We start from the raw sequence: 23,594 nt of genomic DNA, 5'->3' as shown, positions 1-23,594 counted from the left end.
TTCCCTTGTTCACCGTCCTTGCTCACCGTCGTGTCGTACTCTACTGTCAGTTCATTCTTTCCCGTGTTTTCCACCCCCCCTCCCTCCCCCGCCTCTTGCAGCTCACTCTTCTCGCTCATCGTCCTGGTCCCTCGCGTTTTCGCTCTCTCCATCGGACTCTCCTTTCTCGCTACCCCTCTACTCGCCATTTTCCCCACCTCCCTTTGACCCCTTCAACCCCTTTTCTCGTATCGCTCTCCATCTCGTCCGCCGGCGTCTAGGTTCGTCCCTGTTACTCCCTGCGCGCCGATCTCGGTTCGATTCGCGTGTCTCTTGCCTCTCTCGCTTCCACCCCGGGCCAACCCCTCTCGCTTGCCGTGGCTGCTCTCGCTCTTTCCTAGCGGCCCTGCAAAAACAAGCATACGCCGATCCCCAGTAGCACCCTGGTACACAGACCAGGCCAGAACGTCACATCGGGTGGCTCTGGTACCAGGTGTACCGTGGTTCTTCTCGTCGTCGCGACGTCACACACGGACGTCGTGTCACGTGCTACCTGCGCGTGACGCGCTACGTCACGATCTGACCTCCAATTTTGTCAGCTTCGAGCAGCCCGGAAATCGACTGTGTCCAATCGTTCGAGAATTTCGAGGTTAGGCCGACGATCGACACTGTTCGCGAGAACCGATCGGACCCAACGAGCAGCAAGATGTCTTCGAGGTCTAGGATTTTCTAGGACTTCCTCGTTCGATTAATCGGTGTTCAGTGCAATATACGGGTGATTAACCGTTCCGAGTAAACTGGACGTTTGATATGCCCAGTGATGATTCGTCGTTAAGGCGCTTCTAATGACCGAACGCGGTAGAATCAGGCGGACTGTGCTAAACTGGTGCGTCGAATTAAGGAAAGGGTGACGATAGCAGGTTTGCTTCGAGTGCAGTGCAAAGATGGGCGACAGTTCGAGCCCCAAAGTGTCCAGAAACAACGTAACAAATCAGCTGCACGACTGCACGAAGGCAATTAATTTTGAAATACTCGAACGATAGAGGAGTCTTGTCTTTCACTGATCGATTGTGCACCGATAACGAGAATATCGGACGTCTTGGCTCAGCTGATGGGAACAAAAAGTTCTTGAACTTTAGAGTTACTTCGAGTTCTTCTAATTGAACAATTTCTTCGGAAGCTCGAAACATCGCGAAGGAAAAATAACGAACGAACGAACGATAAGAAACCTCTTGACTTTATAAACGATTCTGTTCTTCAAATTCTCGGTTACCTTTTTACACGTGGCGACAAGGACGCGGACGTCGAATTTCACGGTTACTTATTATCACGATATAAACAGTGGACGTAAATAATTTTGAAACTTATCCTAGTTAATTGGTCGCGTCGAACGATTCGCCGGCAAAGGATCATTATATATTATAATACGATATAGACAGACGCGGTTTTCTGAGATAAGAAACGACCGCGTGACGTAGCTCGTTTAGTTGGTCTGTGGACATCGTCGCGTACGCATCTCGAGGAATCGCGTGACAGCGTGTCCTGTTGTTTGGTGTGTCTGTGCATATTGTAACGACTTGTTTACTCGGATTAGTGGTAACGAGAAGCACCGAAGCTTGTCGCGTTTTCGGAAATGAATCGGGCGCACCGTGTTTGGGGCTACAAATTATTTCGAGCACGAAGATAGGATACGATGAGCAAGATTCAGAGACGAAGTTAAGGAGTTGCGTTTCGCCGTTCGCCGGTAAGCGGATGCTTCATAAATATTTTTACGATGCTCGATGCAAAGAGACCTTCGGAATACTGTTCCATTAATAAAGTTATGTACTTTGTTACGAGTTATGGGACAGAAAATCGATCCACGATACGCTGTGCTCGGAATAATTGCAAAATAATCTGAAAATATTACCAAATATGTTTCGTTTATTTGTTTTATTCTTTGTTAAATATCTAGTTCTTGTTTTAATTATCCAGTAACGCGATGCTTCTAATTATTTCGTGCTGAAATATTATTATTCTGATGTTTGTATTTTTCGTTCGTACCGATATTTAAAATATTGATAAATATTGTATAAACTATAATATGATCCTTTTCAAGTTTTCGGTCAGCACCATCGAGAGGTAAACCCTTCTATGACTCTGTCGTTCACTCGACTTTTCGCTTCGAGTTTACTCCGTGGTCGTACAGCATTCGGTCCGCTTGTTGTTTGTTTTAAAGAGAGAGAGAGCACAAGCAAGCAGTGCACCGTCTCTATCTACCAAACGAAGTGTCTTTCAAAAAAACGTATCGATGACTGTAAATGCAGATAACTTTCATTGCGAGTGAAAAGCCAGTCAAAGGTTGATGTACACTTGTACTAGTCGAAACGTATTTCATCCACACAAAAACTCCGTGACCAACTGAGGTAGGAAAACCGTTAAATAAAATACTCTTTGTCGACGAAAAAGTATTGGTCTATATTCGTGAAAACAATTCGTCGTAAATATTTTTAAACGTGCACAAATTTGATTTCTTTTCGTTGCAGAACCAAATATTATTCTAACTACACGATTTAAATGTACATTTCAGGTCTAGAATTGTTTTAACAGTTTATTTGTCAATTTTGCAAATAAATTTAGGAAGAAACTGGTATAACTTCTATCGAAAACAACAAATTCAAAACGCGTGGATTAATAAAATTATCGATTTGTGAACAGCCTCAAGTCAGTGGTTTTCTCGTGTTCTCTTATTTTGTTGTGGTCTTCCTTTTGCCGCGTATTCGCGAGATAAGAAGCGTCGTTGTTTCTCGGATGAAAATGGAACGGCAATCTTGTTTACCAGTCGGGATGCATTCTGTCGTGTGCCTACGTCTTTTCCAATATCGGAAATACTTTTCGACTGTCTTCAATTTTCCCCTCCATTTCCATTGGCCTTCCCAAAGTTTCTTGGTCGCGCGACTCGTTTCGCGATTGATCGAGGGAAGTGCTTTTTACTTTCGCGACAATAAAGAAACTCATATTCTTCTATTATTCTTTCAACTTTCCGATGCGAGATGAGGATTCGAAGACATCTGAAACTGCGCTAACACGAATAGAACCCTCAGTTGTCATGACAAATACAACATGATTTGAAAGAATTGTGTTATCGAAAATTTGAAAATCAATACTATCTTAACGATATATTATGACTTGCTCTTGTAATTATTTCAAATTATTTTATTTCGTTGTCTTATTGTTCTGTCTTTTGGCTGTTGCAACGAGTCTTTGTTTATATCTCTGTCAGTTATCGTCTTACTACTTCTTCTGAGTAGCGATTGCCACATTGTAAACTTAAGGGTGATCAGGATCAGTAGTGCTAGTTGTGCAATCCTCTGGGCCTGAATTTTCCATTCCCCTTCACACCAAATTTTGGCACTTCCACACGCGAGTGAGTGGGCGTGCGCTGTGACCTTCGAGTCACTCTAATTCGCACACAAGGTCGCCACTTTCCGCGTGCAATCTTATATTTAAGTTAACACAGACGCGTGAAAACAGACTCTTAAAGGACCCACACAAACAAATCAGGCTCTCAAACTCGGACAAATTAAAAATCAAAGAGAAATTTTCACTTTTCCGTGCAATATATTAATAATCAATTCATAAATTTCAAGGTACAGCAACGCGATTATCGTGCATCAAAATTGTCAGTTTCTACTTTGAAAAAGAAAATTTTATTCTGTTTAGACTATTACTCTGCCATATACAAATTCGTAAATTCGTTGTTTGAAAAAAATTCCATATACAGGAGATACTTAATTGATTAATCGATTGGGAATAAGAAAAAGAAATACTATTCTTGAACTAATAATTCAAACGCAAATAGAGCTGTGTCGAACTTCAAATGTAAATTAAACTTTAGAAGTCAAACTTGGAATGTAACTTCAAGCTGTTGATATTCCTGCGCCATCTTTTACATACTCTAGTTTCGCTCGAGGTTGAGGTACGATGACGAGGAATAATATAAGAGAATTGTACTCGAAAGAATCTTCGGTTTTACTTTATTACAAATAAAACGATAGCAGCTGTAAAAACGATCAATCTTCTCAAATCCTTTACTTTTATTTTCATACGTAACGCAGAGCTCTTTCACAAAATTTTTAAAACAATGATGCTGCGGTCCGTGCTTTATCTACATACTTTCACGCGTTAGTTTTGAATTAATCGTCCTATCGCTGTTAATTCCAAGGCCCGGCGGCGTGTCGTTGAAAATATGGCGTAACAGCAGCGTGAAACGTTTCAGACAGTCTGGATATACACTCTGTTGCATCGCGCTTTGCATATCTAGACATTGTATATATCAAGTTACCCTTTGTACATCACGTCTGACGGGGAACTGGCTTAATTTAACTTGTTCCCCCTTTACATACGGAAGTGCACATGTGCACTCCGATCATCCTCTCTCTCTGTCCCTCTCTGTCCCTCTTGTATTCTCTTTCTCGTGATTTTTCAACCGGACGATCCTTCACCGTTGGCACTTTGATTACGTTTCTACGTTCCCTGAATACCAGCGGCGGTTATATGCATAACGGAGTACTCTCTCTCACTCAAACCGGAGAATTGCGAGCGTGAAATCGAGAATGTTGCCGCGAGATTTTTCGCCGCCTTTCTCCTGGCATTTTTCACGATCGATTTTCGACCGCGACGGCGAAAAATGTTCGACGGATCCTTTTGTGCTCGGCTGCGAACGGTGAAACGTACCCTTCGATCGCGGTCATGTGCTCTCCCACTCCCTTTCTTCGACTGGAATAGTTTCTTTCACGGGTTCCACGTAATTCTTATAACATACTTGAGGTATTAGCAACATGAAATTTTGATCGAACTGTTCGGTAATTAAAAAATATTTACGAAAAATGTGTAGGTTTAGGCATGTAGGATAGGTCACCTAGATAACTTGTTCAAGAATTTGCGTTATTATTTCCCATGCTGGGTTTGATATGGGTCTTATTGCATTTCGAATTTTTAAACAAACTTTCTTGTCCTTTTTTTCGGGCACGCGTTTCGACTCGATTGCTAATTTAGAACTTTCGAAAGCAAATTGTATTCGCTGGTTGCGACCGATTCTATTGATTCTATAGACACGCCGATGACTTGCGGAACCAACGGGGTCGAAAAACGTTGGCTCCGCAGGAACGGAGACTCGAAACAGCTATCGCTTAAAGCAAAGGAAACTGCTTTCCTTGACGGAAACTGGAATTTCCCAACAGTGCGAGAAAATTCCGGGCAAACAAGCCCGTCGCGCGCGGCCATGTGTGCGCTCACGGGTGACTTTGCCTCCAAATTGAACGTCGGATAATTCACACGGAAGTAATCGAACGACCGCGGAAAAAGGCGTGCTCGTCGTTACTCGAAAGCATACTCCGCGACCATGGGAAGCAACTCCGCCGCGATGTTTGCTCAAAGGAAATTTATTCTTCGGAATCCAAAAGGCTTCTTTCATACGATGACGCACCGCGACACTCATATTTACACCGCACACCAATCGTGTTCGACTCGCGCTACGCGGAAAACACGCGACGAAGCCTTTCATCCTCAAACACGTTGAATAGCGAATACGCTACCGCTCAGTGGTATTAGACTGGTTTAATTAGGGACACACTCGATTCCTTAATCGACTGGTTGACGCTGCGCCGCGTTAATGAAAAGCCAACTCCTTGCTCACGGTTATCGAAACTGTTTGAATCCCGGCTCCCTCGCAATGACAGATTCGCGAGAAAATTGTTTTCGAATGGTTCACGTTACTAGTAAATTCGGGTGTGTTCAATTTTTACTGTTTTAATTATAAGAAAGAAAAGTGTAATTGAAAAAAATAACAAAACAAATTCTTTTACGAAAGAGTTTTGAGATATAAATATTTTCGATAGTATGTTAAAACGTGGCTTTTAGAATTAGCTGTCAAGATTTTAAAAATTGTAAGGATCTTATTAGCATCGAATTTGAGACTCGGTGACTTATTTCGACTGCGTGTCTTGCCAAATCCAGCTCGCGACGTAACAGGTCTCTTTCGCGTCGAATCAATTTGAGTTCACGATTCACTACACTGTTTCTCCCTGCAGCTTCTTCGTTCGCGTCGATTTCTTGTGCAGCTTTGTTCGCTCCCTGCGGAATATCGTCATTGTTGCTTTCCCATACAGCGATGTATAAGTTATTCCAAACTTCTGAATCTGCTTCTTCGAGTCTCGCTACTAATTCTGCTTTTTCCCTCGACGTTGGTAGTCCGCGTGTATTAATTCCACGATTGTCTAAGTTGATACACGAAAGACCGAGCAACGTGTTTATAAAAATGCTTTTAACTCTGGTAGTCGATAATCGGTAGGATTTCTCACCTTCGGTATCACACTGTTGCGCGTCTCATTTGGACAAAGTGATAAAGCACTCAGCTCGATTCACTATTCCTATTGCACACGGTAACAGTATCGAGTTGATGAAACATACAATTGCTCATACGATCCGCGTTAATGCTTTGCACACAGCAAAACGATTCGTTAGACGCACAACTGACCACGCGATACCAATCTCGAATTCGACTCTCACTTCTGAAACTGCGAGAGATCGTACAATGGAACATACGATTAACCCTTTTGTAATTTATTTAAAAACTATACGTCCGAGTCAAAATTGCCAAAGAAAATTAACGATTACACAAAAGGTCACGCGTTTGGAAGGGTCAAACGCGGATGGTAACAAATATTCAAACGTCACGACCCTCGTTTTCGGGGAAATACATCTAAGCCATGCCAAATGGTATTCGGGTTGGGTTAGCTTCCCTTCGGAATCACTAGTTCATTACGTTCGCCAGCCATGAAACGTCTACGCGAAGAGAAATTCATTGGGTGTCGTCGAGGGAAAAAGCGAGCGTTGTATTCTTGGTGTTCCTTGACACGATCAAAATGGATTGAGACGCGCGATGGAAAAACGTCGCTGAGACACTTGGCCCATTCGTATCGGGAAACATCAGGTGGTCCTTGCGGGTTAGGATTCCTCGCGGAGTTTATGCGAGATAATTTCCAGCGGGCGGGCATTCGTCAGTGTCATCCGTCGGGGAAAGAAGCTCGGTAATACGCAGAAAAAGTCACCGGTCGCTTGGACAACCGACGACCCGTTGCTCCCGCTCGATTCGATGTTTTTTCTGACAAGTTTCTTCTTCCCTCTTCGCGGTTCGCTACCCTGAAGCGCGTGGAGACGGATTGTTAGCGACGACAGCGATTTAATTTTTCATTCCTGTCGCGATCTCGGTATTCGTCATGTTCCCCGGAACGGATCTTCTCAATATTCTCGGTTCCCCATTGACGTTAACTAGAAGAGTTGAGTCCAGGATGCTAATCGACCTTCTTGCTATTCTTTTAGAATCACGATTGAGCAAAGGAGGTACCCTATATTTGGATTACCAATAAAATTGCATTGTTATTTTTGCTTCTTTAGACAATCATCGTTTCTGTTATTGTTATCGTTGCTATGATATCACAAAAAATTTTTTTATACAATTTTCTGTATTCTGGCTAAAATACTTACATAAAAATACCTGAACTACTTGTACACCATTAATAGTGCATACAATATGTTACAATATCTACCGAATATGAATTTATGCAAAATTGTACATTTTACGCAGTAAATTTGAAAAGTATCTGAGCGTTAAGGGGTTAATCGATTTTGCATTTAAGGGCGTGGCAATAGAAAAATATATGTATACAGTTCAGTTAATCTCTTGCATGTGTTTATAATAAAATGTCTCTATAATATGCCACATTAATTGATTACTATATTGCCTAGTCTTCCTAACTCATCAAGTATAATAAATAACATACTACTCATGTTATGGGTCATTGCAATCATATTTATTAAAAATTCCTCTGAAAAATTGATTAAAACTTTTCATGAAATGAAATAAAAACAATATATTCTTGTTAGAGCGTAGAGAGTGGATGTTTTAGTACGACCATTGAATTCTGAATTTAAAATAAAATGCAAATCCACCATAAAAACTTTTAGAGCATGTCCATTAAATCTTAATATGTTTTTTAAAGTTATTCTAAATCATATCTGTAATAATTTTAATTTCCATACTACAGTCGATGTAAAAAGGAAAATTATCGCTTATTGAATTCTTGAATTGTATTTCTGTTTTATCGTTGATTGCGATCTCGTTAAATTGCATAAACTGCTAGAATTCTTGCCGCGTTGAAACACGTACTAAATATAAAAGACAATGATATTTTTATGCGACAGTAACTTGGTTGCTCTTGAACAAGATAGAAAAATGGGAATCACAAATTGCAGCGATCTCTGGCGATGGAGATTGGTCACGTTTTGAGAAATGGAAGGGAAATTGATTTTTTATCGTTGAGCGAATAGCCGCGTTTCAAAACTATAGTGGTGTTGTCGGTTTCGTGAAACACAGAATAGGCACTGTTGCTTTTTGTTTTTGGCAGCGCAGAGGAAATAGCTTTGGAGGATATTTTAGCGTTTCGGAATCTATTAAGTGGAAGCTGTTAAAACAAAATATTTATGGCCTCTAGCTTTGTTGGTTTAATGCACAACTACTGGCTGATTTTTAATTTTGTATGTAAGAAAAACTCGCTAAAAATTAATAAAGATTTCAATATGAAACAGACTTTGACGCGCTTTTTCTCTTGTCATGATAATTAAATTCCCAGACCTCTCAAATTATTCACGTGTCACGTCCTAGTGGGTAAAATAAAAGAGTTCATGGGAAGAAAGAACATATTCCCGGGTCCTATAATTGAAGGAAATAAATTGAAGCGTATTTAGACCGGGGAAAATCCCTTGGAAAAATTCTGCTTCGATAAATATCCCGCGGCGTTAGAGGGACTGGTCGAAATCGGCGTCTCGACAAGCGCAACTCTTGGTCGCTCATTAAATGAATTTTTTGTGTCTTTTCGTGGTTCCAATTAAGGTTTCAGTTCCACGCGATAGCTGTGCTTAATCTCCCCTTCGTTTCGCGTTTCTTCGATCGTTCCGAGATTAGCAAGGGAACCATGGGGAAACTCGGTGAGACTGAATCGAGGGGATACGTTCGACCGCAGGGGTTTGAAATTTTTCCAGAAAGGCGGTAGTTTAACAATGTGACCTGACCGGTTTTTATGGAAGTATTTTCTATACCCTGTTCAATGAGAATTGGCAGGAAATATAAACAGCTGCACCAGAGGCGAAACATAATAGCAAGATTCCTAAATAATAGGAAAGAAACTAATATGATATTATAAATATCATTAATATTATTACGTAATAATGTAAATAAGGAGAGAAATGAAAATGTAAATTATGGTATAGAAAACTATATTTCGACATTCAATTTATCTATTTATTACTATCAACAACTTATGTTGATTCTGTGGTTGAACTGTCAAACTATTATCGAGACAATATTTAGAAGTTAATTGTATATTAAAACTTTTATCAGAAATATTCAGCCTGTCTTTTAGAGAGAATATATTTAAAATTTAACCCAAGTTCATACTTTTTTAATTCGATTGTGTAAAGACGGCTACTTGTGGAGAAAATACTTGGAAAATTTATCCCGAGATCAAATTGTTAGAAAATAAATTCTTGTTAGTTTTAATTCGCTGGAGATTTATATAGCGAACGGTCTACGAAGTTCGAAACGGCGCGCAAGTATTTTATAATGACAACGTTAGGTTGCGTGTTGTAATATTCAAGCCGCAATTTCTGTAAGAGCACCACGCGATATCGCATTACTTTGAGAACGACAATCGCGTTGCCTGAAGATTTTACAACACCGCCTACGCCAAGATGGTGTTTCATTACCAAGCGTCGAATAAAGTGATATTTCAACGATATTATGATCATAAATTAGAACTTATTTCCTTCGTACTCTGAAATGTTCCCCGTACTTTCTTAAAGGATGTGTCGAGAGTAGTAGAAAGCAGGATTAAAAGTCGAAATATTGAACATTATTTTCCACTCACAGTACACGTAATTCGTATATTAGTTATTTTTTTTTTTTTTGGTAGAACGTGTAATAGGTGCGTCGGTTCGATGTTTAACATTCGTAACAATTCGCGAGCGAACAATATTCAACAACTTTATTTGGTAATCAGAAACATCGCGAAAATTCAGCAGTAGTTAGTTGCTTGTTACAGAAAAGGTAATAAACGGCTCGAGAGTTCATCTGAGTCAGTGACTCGAGAATCGTTAAAAACTGTCTTCCAGTCGAGAATTAATCCGTTGGGAACAGAGGCAACCCGGTCCATTCACGTTAGCTTCCCGCTATCAACAAATATGAAGTTAACCGTTGCAGGGGCGTAAGATGTCTCGTTGTACGGTGCGAAATCAGAACCCCCGGGGCGTTCTTCGTTCTCTTTCATTTCTGCCATCCTGTTCATCGACCTACTCTGCGCTCTGTCGTCGCGGCGAAAAAGGAAGGAAGCATCCCGACGGCGGCACAGAGACAACTTTGACTCTCGAGACCCTTCCTTCTCTATTTCTCTCGCTCTCTCTTTGAGATCTTATACTTGACGGCTATCCCGGCCTTATTAATAAATCATTATCGTCGTCGAGGTTGCACTCGCCTTTTTCGAGCGACATCGTTTTCGTCCCCCGTTCAAAGGGACGTCGGCGTCGGTGTCGGCGTCGGTTTCGTCATCCCTTTGCCGGCGCTGCGCGAGAAACCTTTTACGCGCCGTTCAATTATATTCTTCTCGTCGCCGATGCTATCTTTGTAACTCGGTAAGGATCTTGCACGCGCTTGGCTCGTTTCTATTCGAAGGTGTCCAGTAACGAGGCACCGCTCCGTGCACAGAATCCATTAAAATAATTTAATATTAAATAGCCTCGAATTTTTTGAGCTCCCTACGATTCAGTCTCACGGTATTTTCACGCGAATTCTTACGAATTTTTAATGTCAAATCTTCGTAGTGAATGACGCATTTTTCCTTCGTAGTTCGGTGGTTTGTTTTACAAGAAAACATAGGAATAAAATTAAAACATAAATGCTTTGTTAAAAATTATCGATCGACGATTCGCTGTTTGTCCGTGATGGACACACAAATTTCGTTATACTCGGTGTTCAAGATGATACCAACGGGAATATTGTACTTCAAGAGTTGAGATGGCTTCACGAGTTCGTTTTACTTCGCTTTCTACTCATCTTCCAACTTACACGTAGAGTCGATTTAGTTTCAAATCGAACAACTTCTTCGATCGATTCCACTTCGAACGAGTGTGGAGAATGGGAAGTGACGGTGACTCGAAGTAATTTTACGAAATTGTTAAACTTTTGAAAGATCGAATGTGCAAGAAAAAGTTTTGAGTTCTTTTTCTATAAACGCTGAATGAACATTGTACGATAGGTTGTTCATACAAATGATAAACTTTCGCTCATTTCATTTGGGGATAGCGTTAGTCGTACTTGGAGGAGAGACAATCACGAATTATATAGTTTTGCATATGTTTGAAACGTATCTGACTAAACACTTGCAAATACTTAGACGTGTGAAATAAAATATTGACTATAGTGTACAAAAATGCTACAAAACAATTAAATAAACAGAATCTTTGTATAAACATTGAATTTACATTGTTTTGCTTATTTGAAATATTTCTACGCTTTGAGAAAACCTCACCGAAGCCAAGGAAATCTTGAAAGGAGACTATGTATTAATTATAATTTTTCCACGCATTTAAACTAAACTAGACCGATTATAGTCGCAAAAGTTCGTACTCGCGTTTGGAAGTTTGTCTTTACGAGACGTACATGCTAGGAAGTAATAGAAAATTAACAAATTTGCCAGGGAAATTATGAACTTTCAACTTTTTTTCGAGTTAAATAAAAAATTTGTCTGTTTAATAATGAATGTTACCGTAATATGCGGCCGCAGAAATGTACGTGGAAGAAAATAAAAATGCAGGGTTGCTTGCAAAACCAGAAAGTAATTAACAAAAATACACCGTGAATATGCGCTACGGTCTGGAATATCAAATGAACGGTGCTGTGGGATGACAATAACATTGCTGCCCGGAACGCAATTAAATTATGCACATAGAAAATAAATTTAACGATTCATATTACGAATGGGACGCAATTAAATGTATCCGCAATGAAAAAAGTAATTAATGTTTCCTAACGTAACGTGATTTGCTATTTTCAACACAATTTAAAGTTTTTACATTGAAAATTTCGGTGCTTAAATTTTTCGGCGAAAAAAAAAATTTCAAATTGTTCTGGAAAAATCATTTTTGGTTGCAGGGGTCAAATATAATCATTTTTGGTCATTAAACATACCCCAGAAATCCTACTCACTTTCGAGAAAAAAATTCCTTACCGAAAATATAATGTCTGACCATACCATTGATATGTTTCACTGAAATTTCATGCGCATCTTTAAAACATCATAACTTCTGAACGGATTGGACGATTTTAATGTTTCAAAAAGCAAACGATGCGTATTTTGATGGAGAATATGTATAAATTCCAAAAATATTCGAAAAATTGTTTCTTAACCCCGTAAAATTAGAAAACCCGTATAAAACTGGTCCAATTTTCAAACGTCCATAACTTGTACAATAGTGAACGTATCGCAATGAAACTTAGTATGGCAGTAGAGCTCAGGGGTACCTACAAGAAAGTACTAGACAAAATTTCCGTAGGACGTCAGACAAATTTACTGAAATTCAAGAACGAATTTTTCAGCGAAAAAAAAATTTTTCAAATCATTCTAAAAAAATTATTTTCGGTTGCACGGGGCAATTACAATAATTTTTGGTGAATACACATATCTCCGAAATCCTACGTACTTTCGAGAAAAAAATTCTTTATCGAAAATATACTGTGTGGCCAGAAATATTTCTACAACTTTTTAACGAAGCCTCAATCAACAAATTGGTATTCTTGATGTTCATCTTACTTTGGCGTCTAGAATCTGCCATTAAAAATTTTCCCAAGGGTGGATCGAACATCATTAACATAGTTTAATCGTTTGGGCATTGTTGGCATGATTGTCTTTTCCAATCACAAAATCTATTACATGAAATATTCGTAAATTCATCGATAATTACTAGCATTAGTGGTAACAGGGGATAACGAAAATGAAAATTAGGTATTAATACGAACAATAACAAGGTATCAATTATAAAGGACCGAGGTTCGGTTCAAGAGAAAATATTGCTCGAATATGGCAGAGAGTGGATACTCGAATTAATAGGAGCATCATGGTAATAATTTCTCGCATGATGTATACCGGCATGCTTTTCACTGTTAATGCGCGTCGATGTTTCTGTTGCTCGGGATTCTCGACATAAATTAATTCCATTTATTTGATATCCTCGTGGCTTGTTAATCCTGCAGAACTAATATATTAATGGCTCAGAAAATATTATATATTTAAGTCATTTAGTTTTCTGTTTATTTTTGAATGGTCTATCGAATTGAAGCACACGCGTTAATACATCATTAACAAAAAATTTTTGTGCCGATTAACACAGTGGAAAATATTCTAAAGCCTCAAAGACGCTTATAGAATCCAGCTACGTTTACTCGACGACGACGAAACCGAAAAGCAGGCAACCTGAGCACGAAAACGAATCTCGCACCAGGTCGCGAGAAGCACGCGACCAGGGCCTGGCTCTTTCCAGGAGAGTACCACTCGGAAAATTAATTACCATAATAAATTAACCTGCGAATAAAAGCTGGCGTGCGCGTTCGGAGAAGCGTGGCCAACGATGTCACTCCCGTGATTAGGATAACAAAGGAGGATGGGACGAGAGGGTCACGAAAGGCTTATTCGAGCGTTCGGGGAGCGAAACATCAATTAGTGTTAAGTCGACGAAGGGGAGGTTGTGTTGGGCAGGTCGAGGAGTCAGAGACCTCGAAACCCGTGCCACGTCCCGCCTTTTTACGGCTGTTCGTTACCCGTTGCTGGAACAGCGACTTGTGTCGACTCGAGAGCTCGAGCATTTTCGAGGAAAACAGGTCGGAATTAGCTCAACTTCATTCTCCTCGTTCGCTTTGATGAACGGTGCTGGTTATGTTTATACTCGAAACTGGGTCGCCTAGATGCTGTTTAGAGAAGCGACCGTTCAGAGCGAACTTTTATACGGTCGCAAAGTTTCACGACACAGGAACTACGGTTCAGGGTCATGGTGTGACATTAAATCCTTTCGAAGGTTTTCTCCAGCAGCTGATAGGGAATCGATAGTTTTTGATCGGTCGTCTGCTTGAAATTTTCTGAGCAATCGAGTAGTCGATCAATTTGTGGAGACTTCTCTTAACAGGTGTCTTAATTTGTTATTAGTCGGCCGCGATTTCGAGGGCGCAGGTATCTGGGCCTAAAGTACCCCTGGAAACTAGTTAACGAGTTCATGTCGCGTAATGGCTTTATTATATGTCAATTTGTATTGTCGTGCAATTAAGTGATTCGGAGGGTCTTAAGCCCTCGTATTATTAACGGTCGAAAAATAAAGAACGCGTCTTAAAGGTGTCCTACAATAAACCATGTTGGGATTCCATATTATTTGTTATTAGCATTTCCACTGTATTTAATTCTAAATAAAATATTGAGAAATGGGAAAGGGTGAATGCACGGGGCAAGTATCCTCGTCTGAAACACGCGAAATAAAAAGAAACGAGCGATGGTCGTGGCGGCTGTCCTGTGTTTAAGTGAAAACTTCAAGATACGAAGCGTGGGAGGGGCGTGCGGTGGGGTAAAGTTGCAAGGTAGCACTTGGAACACGCGCACAATTTCCTGAAGAATGTAGCCGCGTCGTGATTTCGAGACAGCGAAACTGGTGCACGGTGAACAATACAAAAGACAGAAATTACGCTCGGAAGAAATTACGGAGATACATATATCACTTCGCCTTGGCACTTTCGATGAAATATCGCTAGAATTACGTTGATCGATACGTCTGAAACGCGTCAAAATTGCCTTCCATACTGCAGTTGCTTCATAATGTCATTTCACTTTTCAACCTGGGTTGTTGGCAAAGACCGAACGGAACTTTAAACTTTAATAAATAGAAATTATTCAGTAAACTTTTAACATTTGCTTCATTTTTTACCTGTTTAACTTTGTCGTAATTTGAAATAATTTTTACGTTCGTTATATTCATTACAGAATCACATTATATTAAAAAAACATGCGAAGAAGGTTCAGAAGTGGAGGCGTTAAATCTGCTGCCTTTTTTTCTGTCCATTTGCCGCATCAAATAGAATATAGAAGTTGCGTCTGAATCGTTACAGGTCGATCTCGTATTTCTTTTTTAGCAAGCGGGGTCAGTTCCGAAGCATTCTCGCGAGGGCATTTATCTTCAAGAAGGGTAGCCACCACCACCGCAGCGTTATTTCGTAATAAAATAATTTCAATTGCAAATACGACCGCGGCGTATGAAATTTAAATGGAACAATTAGCTGGCGTCGCGTCCCGCGTAATTCTTTTTCAGAACGAAACGCTTCTTCTCGCCCCGGGAACACATCCTCGAATCTAGCTGCTGTCCGTGGCGCCCGCTCTGCATTAATTATTCATATCAGTTGCATGCCCGAGAATGATGCATTTTTTCTACCTCTTGTTTCGTTCCCTTACGAAGCACCTGCATTCCATTGCTCCTACGTCAGTATTTGTTTAGAAGTTCCGTTTATTTTATCCTAAAGATGCAGCTTTAACGCGAATGAATTCTGGCCGCAACGTACCATTTATAATTACGAACGATTCAAGTGTATAATTGAACCAAACAAATTGTTCTTTAAACACTTTTGCGTTTTAGTGACAGAGTTACTGACACACCGTGTGCAGTATATTGAAAAAAAAACAATTTTGATCATGTTTCAATTCCGTACTTCGATACAAAGTGTATTAAAAGGTACAAATAGATTTTTTTACTAAAAAAACTATGTTGTAAAAAAACGAAAAAATAAAATATACGTTACAAAATACCGGTTTTATATTGAAAGTGTCGTGGAACTAGATTTATATTTTTATAGAAACTAGGGACACGATATTGTTGCTATTATGCACAGTTATTATTTTTAGATCTTTTGGTTTGGTAAGTAGTAGTTCAAGATATTAGAATTCCGATATTAAGTTTACGAAAGATCCATGCACGAACCCGAATAACCGCTTTAATGAAAAGTATAAAACGCGCTGTTGGGAACTTTGAAAAGAACGCGACCATTCATCAGCTTCTAATTGCGCTGTTCAAGGGCTCTCTTTCTAATTTCGAACTACTTACGTCTTAGGAACTCACCGTAGGGAGCCAATAAGGAGCTTATATGTCCAAGATCAACAGTTACAAAAGCCATATAGTAAAAAAGAATGAGTAAATTCAATCCATTATGATCGTGTAGTAATTTGAAAATTTCTTGAAAGCCTCTTATCTACTGGATTCGCGTGTAACTCGTGTAATTTATTATTTCATGTTTTTTAAATTTAATATAAAATTATTCTAGTATAAAAAATAGATTTAGAACATCCATGTATTAAAAACAATATGTTTTCGTTTGGAAAACGTTTACTTTTGCAACACCGTTTAGGGAGAAACAACCGATAATCATATTATATCATCCCCAAAACCATTCGACTGTTGTCCGGAAACGTGTTTCAATATCACTAGGAGTTTGGAGGACGTTTCCGTGAATCGATTTAGACAGGGCAGCCTGTATTCGTTCGGTTCTCGGTTCGGAGCAGGTGTCCCGATGAATTCGAAGCTAAAGTTGGCTCGCCTCGAAGGGTGTGAACGGTAGCTTTGATGGCGGAAAGTTGCTCCTGTTTTCTCGTTTCTTATCGCGTCCGCGTTCACCTCGGGCTGAACTCTTCCAGCTCGTTTGGAGGATCGTTTCTTAGCTCGTTCGACGGTTGGCGCCCGGTCCTTTAAACCGGCCAATGAGATGGGAGGCGCGCTCCGTTGCGAAAGAAAGGTATCCTGCCCTCTTTGGCCTCCTCTCCTCTGTTCCTTCGTTCCGCGCTTTTCTTCTCTCTGGCCGAAAGATATTTTTCTCCCTTGAAATAGGCTGGCCTAAAACCGGCCGTCGCCCTCGGCTGCTTTTCGCGGCCTCCCCTCTAATTGACCCAGTTCGCAAGATAAGTATCTGGCCGTACAGTCGACATGGGAAGTTATCTGTGAGATCTTCCGGCCTTTATCGCAGTCGCTTGCTAGGGAGATGAGTTTCCTCGATCGCGAGGATCGTTCGATATTCTTTCCATCCAGACGAGACCGATCCAACGACGCACCGTCGCTCGGTACAACATTTAGAATTTTGCCCAATTATTTCATAGTATTTCAGAAAACTGACTGAAAGCTCTTAACAAATTGCATTTATATGATTCCTACATAATAATTCGACACAATATTTGTTTCAAATTTTTATGAATCGTTGATGTTGGTGTGTTTAAAATTTCAGAAATCCCCTGAACTGATAAATTTTGTTCGTCTTCTTATTATTTTAATTTTTAAAATGTGTACTTTAAAGAAGCAAAGCGAAAAATTCTGCTTACTCCGAATTCTCAATAATTGAAGCCAGTTTGGATCTCGTTTACCTCGAATTATCGAGACTCCGCTGCATTAGGTTGAACGATAAGTTAATGTACATACGTTTTTGGATATTTGAAGACGTTGCTTATTTAAAAATTGAATTCTCGTTAATTTACCTGTCACTTTCGTCAAAGTGTTTCAGTACATTCGCGATTCGAAGTTTCGATTTCGTATAGTACCGTTTCTATATCAATTACAGCATTTTTATTACCAACTTCGTGCAAAGACTTAGTATCCCTGTCAAACTTTGAGAATGATTCATGGCTATGGGCGAGATCGTTTCATAATTTATTGCCGGGAATTTCTAACTACATTGGGAGCATCTCGATGATTAATTGTTGTTGAGCATTAGGATCGCAAGAACGGGAGGACCTACCCAAGTCTGGTGACTTGAGAATTGCTATTGATCATAAATTCATCTGTTGATGCGTGTCGCGAGTTACGGTTTCCGAGTCTATATCCGAATTCCAAAACTTATTCGAACGGTTGCAGCTTCACGTCAAGTTTATACCAGCCGTGATCTATGCACTGTGATACGGTCGTCGATGTCGTCGTTTTAAGCGTCTCAGACCAAGCTAAATTACAGCAGAGATAATTACATTATAATAAAGATAACATTCAGAAATAAATATCAAGCGTTGTACACTACAACTTTATTCGTTATTAACCAAATAAAAGTACAGAAAAGTAAAATATACGAAATTTATAAAGAAGAAATAATTTTTAACATCGTTGATAGTATTAATATTCGGTCAACGTAATTGTTTGCCCCTATTCATTTGTAGTTCCTTTCTCTCGCATGATCGCCTCGATCCTCGATCAGTTCTCGATCGTTCGTCCAATGAAATTGAAATTCCAGTTACACCTTGCTCACTTGACACGATTTGGTGAGTCGGTAACCAATCGATGCTCGAAGGTGAGTGCCATTCCGCGACGATCTGCAGATTACTCGACGGGGACACGCGACGGTTAATAAAGGGCCAATTTCGCGTTTCGAATCGTGGTACCCCCAATTAGAATTTCGTTGGCGTAGTGCAATGGATGGACCTAGCGCATTGTGTGTCGAGTAGAGCGACGAAACTGTAGAGAAAATGAAGACGAATAGGGAGATATACGTCTCCAGGCGTAAAACTGGAGACTCGAAGATAAACGATAAGTAATAAGTGCATTCTTATTACGAAAGAAAATACACGATTTATCCGTCCATCCCAGAATCACTCCTTTTCTTTCTTTAAGTTACGCGTCAAGCATACGTTAATGCTCGATAATTGATCTTTCGTCGTATCGCGTCGGTTTAAACTTAGAATAATCTCAACAAAAAGTGTTACGTTTGCAGAGATTAGTTTCTTTAGTTTGTCCTTTTACGAACGTCACGGATACTTCGACGCGAATGTTAACGTAAAAATTGTTCAGATCGAAGAGTCAGGCGCAGAAAATGGCGCGAAAGGGTAACGCGTAGAATAAGAGCGAGAGTGGAAATACACAGAAAATCGAGGCATTGGCGTGCGGTGGAATTGGAGAAAAAACGCGGCGGAAGAGTCGGGAGGCGTTGGAAAAAAGGAGAGAAAATCGCGGCAGTCCCTCGGTGAATGATTGATCGAATATTCCGGACTCGTCGCGCGAAATATCTGAATTAATGTTCGAACGTCCCTTCGTGCAGTCCTTCCGTTTCATAGCCAGTTTCCTGGCTCTCTCGTGTTGGGATGACAAAGGCTCGCACGTCGGTCGTCGTTCTTCTCTTGCAGCCCAGCTTTCAATTACCCGGCAATTCCCGACGTCGTCCGTTTAATTTCTCCTCTCGGCCGCGTCTACTTTCTCGCCGTTTCGTCGCTATTTCTCTGTCCTGCTATTCGCGGCGGCTGTGAGCCACCGGTTTGTCCTCCAACCCCACACGACATAATGTTGAACGATAAATTTTCAAACATCAGCCCCAAGCCTCTTGTTCCTCATTATTCGTTTCTCGCGGAATTTTTGCGTGTATTTTTTCGTTCTCGTTTCGGTGCTTCGATGGCTGTTCCGACAGCCTCCCGACAGCAATTACTGACGCAGAAGTTTTTAATTCGAAAATATTGGAGTGTAACTATTAATTCGTCCCATATGTTCGTGCCGAGTTTTTTTCTACAACTTAAAGCAATATTTTTATGGAATTTTATGAAAAACGGTAAACTTCTTCTCGTTCGACCCTCCCCTTCTTCTGGCAAAGTCATTGTATCGTCGCTACTTCCTTGATTTTGTATTAAAATTGCCCATAAATTGATCGTCAAGGTTTAATATCAATTTGAATGTTTGATTATTTCGTACGACATAATTTTCCCTTGAAGAGGTTGAAGAATATTGATATACGATGGTCATACCGTAAAGTCGCGAGGTCTTCTGCACAACTAATGCGTAGTGTGCAAGCAGTAGTAACGAAACGCGTATAACCAGACTGCAAAGTTTCAGAACGCGGGTCAAATTGATAATGCATGGAGCACACGCTGACCTTATGACGTCTGGCAGCGAAATATCAATCTAAAGTTTCCCAATAAATGTCAATTTACATGCCGCTGGCTGTTTGAAATTTGTTCGAAAATAAATTTATACGCGTACCTCGCGTTTATCTTGCGCGATATTGTACGCCCGCTCGGAGTAAAACACAAATAAATAGAAAATTGAATTTATCGTTGAAATTAAATTTAGCAAGTCACTTTGGACGATCAATTATTAAGGCATTAATCAAATATTATTCTCCTAATTCGAAACATAATGCAATAATGAAATCCTTAATATATTCTTTTCTCAAGATACACGATGTACGCAATTAATATTTCGATCGCGTTGTAAACGTTCCCATCGACGGCGCTTTGCAACGGTACGCGTCGCGATATTGCGCTTTATATTTTCTCGGGAAGAAAATACGAGTTCCAAGTCGATCAACCAGCCTCGAAAAACGACAGTATCATCGATGGATATCAAAGGTTGTCGGGTGAAACGATACGGGTGCAAATTCATGGAAGGAGTCGTTTTCGAGCCTCGCGGCGATTCGTCGCGGACGACTGCGGCCGCGAATCAAGGACGGGAGTTCAGAGCGGGGAAAAAACGGAGAATATCGACGCTAGTCAAAGAGCAAAACACAGGTCCGCTTTTGGCACAGTTTCAGTGATCTTCGCCGAAACAAATGGAACGGCAAAACGAGCGAAGACGCAAAGAACGAAGTCGACAGAACGGTTCGCGCAAAGGTTCGAACGGTTGCAAAAGTGAAGTCAGTTTTTAATCGACAAATTTTATCCTCGTCAATTTGAGAATGTCGAACAACGTAACATAAATCATTGATTCCGATCAGGGCATTCCGACGACGTACGGGCCCATGAAAAACGACAAAACGACTCTCTTGGAGCCTCTTAATGGGTATTTGCATCGCGCCTTACAGCATTAGAGACCTCTTTCGTGCCGAAAACAGGCTACGTTTCTTTGTACAACGTCTTAATGGGTTTTTGCGGCTGCACGTTGCAGCAGTGGGATGGCACTGGTTATCGGCAGAGACGAAAGAACTGGGTTCCAAGCAAACAAAACAGCGCAGACAAGAGGCTCTGAAGAAAATGGCGGCCGTGCTGAATACGGCCAACCAGAGATCCGAAACGAAAAAACTATCTCTACCTCCGACCATCCTCATCGTTTTCTCCTTCTTCGGCAGCGTAGACGCGCCGACATTTCCACCGACACTCCGGAGCATCATTGCACCACGACAAATTCAACTGGCTAACATTTATCTGGGCTCTATTACGCGTTGGCGGGAGTGTCGAGGTAACTGCCGTTTCCTGAATTTGGCCCCGAAAAAAGCGCACCGCAATTCGCTCGAGCAAGAACCGGTGCACGGCTGCACCGAGGGAAAATCGGTTGGTCGGCGGTCGTTACGGATTTCGGTATGCGCGCGCGGAAGGAAATATTTATGGGCACCGTTACTGCGGAGCCGCGTTAAACCTCTGCGCTTCCCTCTCGCGTATCGTCCTCCTATCTGTGAATTATTTCTGGTACACGCTCGGAGACGAGGCCATTTTATAGCGCGTCTCTGCAGACGTTGTTTTTGTTCGCGACGTTAAAACCGAAGCGTCGCTTTGCTACGCAGACGCGGCTGTTTAACTATTTTTGCCAATATTTCGGTCGAATTTCATAAGACGCGAGCTTGATACAAAAATCAAACTCAAACTCCGTGGGTCCTAAGAGCTAAGAATTTATTTGGAACTCGGATAAGAGTTGGTCGAACTTAGAAATCAGCTTAACTTCATCTGGTAAAAATAAATAAAATACTGTAAAATACGTAAGAAGCTTTGTGAATTTTAATACGACTTGGCAAACGCATCTGACCACTTCTCGTTCTTTCTACTTAAAACGGTGTTTGTGGCTGCTATAGAACATCGTTTATTAGGAGCCCGTCGACGAATGTGAATTAATTCTGTTTGTGTCATCAAACTTGCAAGTCAGCTTGTCAAGTACTATGTACACAAATCTTACAAATATGCAATAAATATTATAGTAGTGGTTATCACACGAAGGCATACATTTGGTCATTGGATCGGGATCAATGTTGTATGTGGCTGAAGGATTATTTGTTCTGAAGAGATTGATGATATACGTTTAAAAAGGTTCGCGAGTGTCCTTGAGAATGGGTTATTAATCTTGCAACATTGTTGCAAGTTATATAAGCGACTGTCGACTCTCTAGGACAACCTTTCGCTAGAGAGATTGCGATCTCCTTTGCATAGCGCTAATAGTTGTCAAGGAAGCTCTCTCGGGTCTTGAGGTGCCTATCTAAATACTCTAGTTCCCGAGAAAGTTCGCGCTCAGTCCCGGATCTCCAAGAACATTGTGCATAGAGATTAAAATTTATACGCTGAACTAGATCGGTTAAAAGAATCGGAGGTACTACGAGCCCCGAATTCTTTCGAGTTTCCAGCATCTCTGGACTCGGAAAATTCGATCTTCTTAACACAGAAGTTTGGTAACTCTGCTTCTACGAACTCCGAATCTCAACGAAACTCGTTCACGACTTCGTGGAACTTTTGAACGTTGATAACACCCTACGTCAACATTGCACAAATACTCAGATGCCACGCGGACGTCAAATTCGTCGCGTTCGATCGTTCTGGCAAGGGAAAGCCCAAGATGTGGAAATCGTTTTTGGAACGAGAGTAGTACATGCATGTTGTATAAATCTAGTGCTAGAAACCCTTAAAAGTATTTGTCAAAATGGGGCCTAGTTTTTGAGAAATTCGAGTTTAAAAATGCCAGTGAAGGCCACCTTTGTATTTCGATAAACGCTTTTAGGATTTTGCAACTTGCATCAAGTTTCGTTTTGAAAGCGATTTCCACGTTCTGGCTTTCTTGTGAGTCTCGTAGATGCCTTCTTGTCGGCGCGAAAGTGTCTGAAACTTGCCCGAGTTCAGCTTTCGTCGCACGAAATGAACGCATCCACGTAAACTATAATTCATGGGAGTTGCTACGGCGCGAAGAGCGTAACGAGTTTGTAATTAACGTTCTTTTGCATTGCCGGAGCCAGGGTTTCCTGCTGCCATGCATATGAAGGCTACTGTCAACAGCGCGGGTGAGAAATTTGATTATCTTGAAGAACGGTGACGCGTGGAATTTACAATCTCAGAAATTGTACACCATTTTCGAAATAATACATCCCTGGAAAATTTAATCGCCGCGAGCATTCAAACAGACCCGCCATTACATTTCTGACATTTTCTTGCATGGTTCTGCGCGACAGTTTCACTTTACCTCGCTACATTTACTTTGCCCAAGTTAACTCAAGTAATAATAATAATAATGTTACTCCAGAAGTCAGAATAGTAAGAAATTTTTTAAATTTGGTCTTTCACGCTTCGCTAGCTCCGAAGGGGATTCCTTAAGTTGGGAGGGATAAAAAAAATTCAATTTACGAATCACGTCTGGGGTTCATTTTAGGAATCAGTACCTTTGCAACGTAAGACTCGGTTCGGCGCATTCTAACGAAGATCAATCAGTGAATAGAACGCATACGTTGCAACGTTTATTCGAAGCATGGCTATCAAAATCGTTAACCGTATTTTCTGCGAGTGTGGCGAGCAGAGAAG

The 23,594-nt window shown here is 40.7% G+C and overlaps 1 protein-coding gene across 4 annotated transcripts in view; it reads left to right on the top strand.

Annotated features, from left to right (window-relative positions):
• The first annotated feature begins 429 nt into the window (after window positions 1-429).
• Nlg-5 (neuroligin 5) overlaps window positions 430-23,594 on the top strand; it is a 157,787-nt gene continuing 134,622 nt past the window's right edge. For all 4 annotated transcript variants that reach the window (XR_013079735.1, XM_076765750.1, XM_076765751.1 and 1 more), the window contains exon 1: window positions 430-1,723. The gene's annotated coding sequence lies outside the window, so the exon portion shown is untranslated. The remainder of the gene's footprint in view (window positions 1,724-23,594) is intronic.

This window comes from Colletes latitarsis, chromosome 5 (genome assembly GCF_051014445.1).
Source record: "Colletes latitarsis isolate SP2378_abdomen chromosome 5, iyColLati1, whole genome shotgun sequence".
NCBI lineage: Eukaryota > Metazoa > Arthropoda > Insecta > Hymenoptera > Colletidae > Colletes > Colletes latitarsis.
This window is presented reverse-complemented; position numbering and strand designations above follow the sequence as displayed.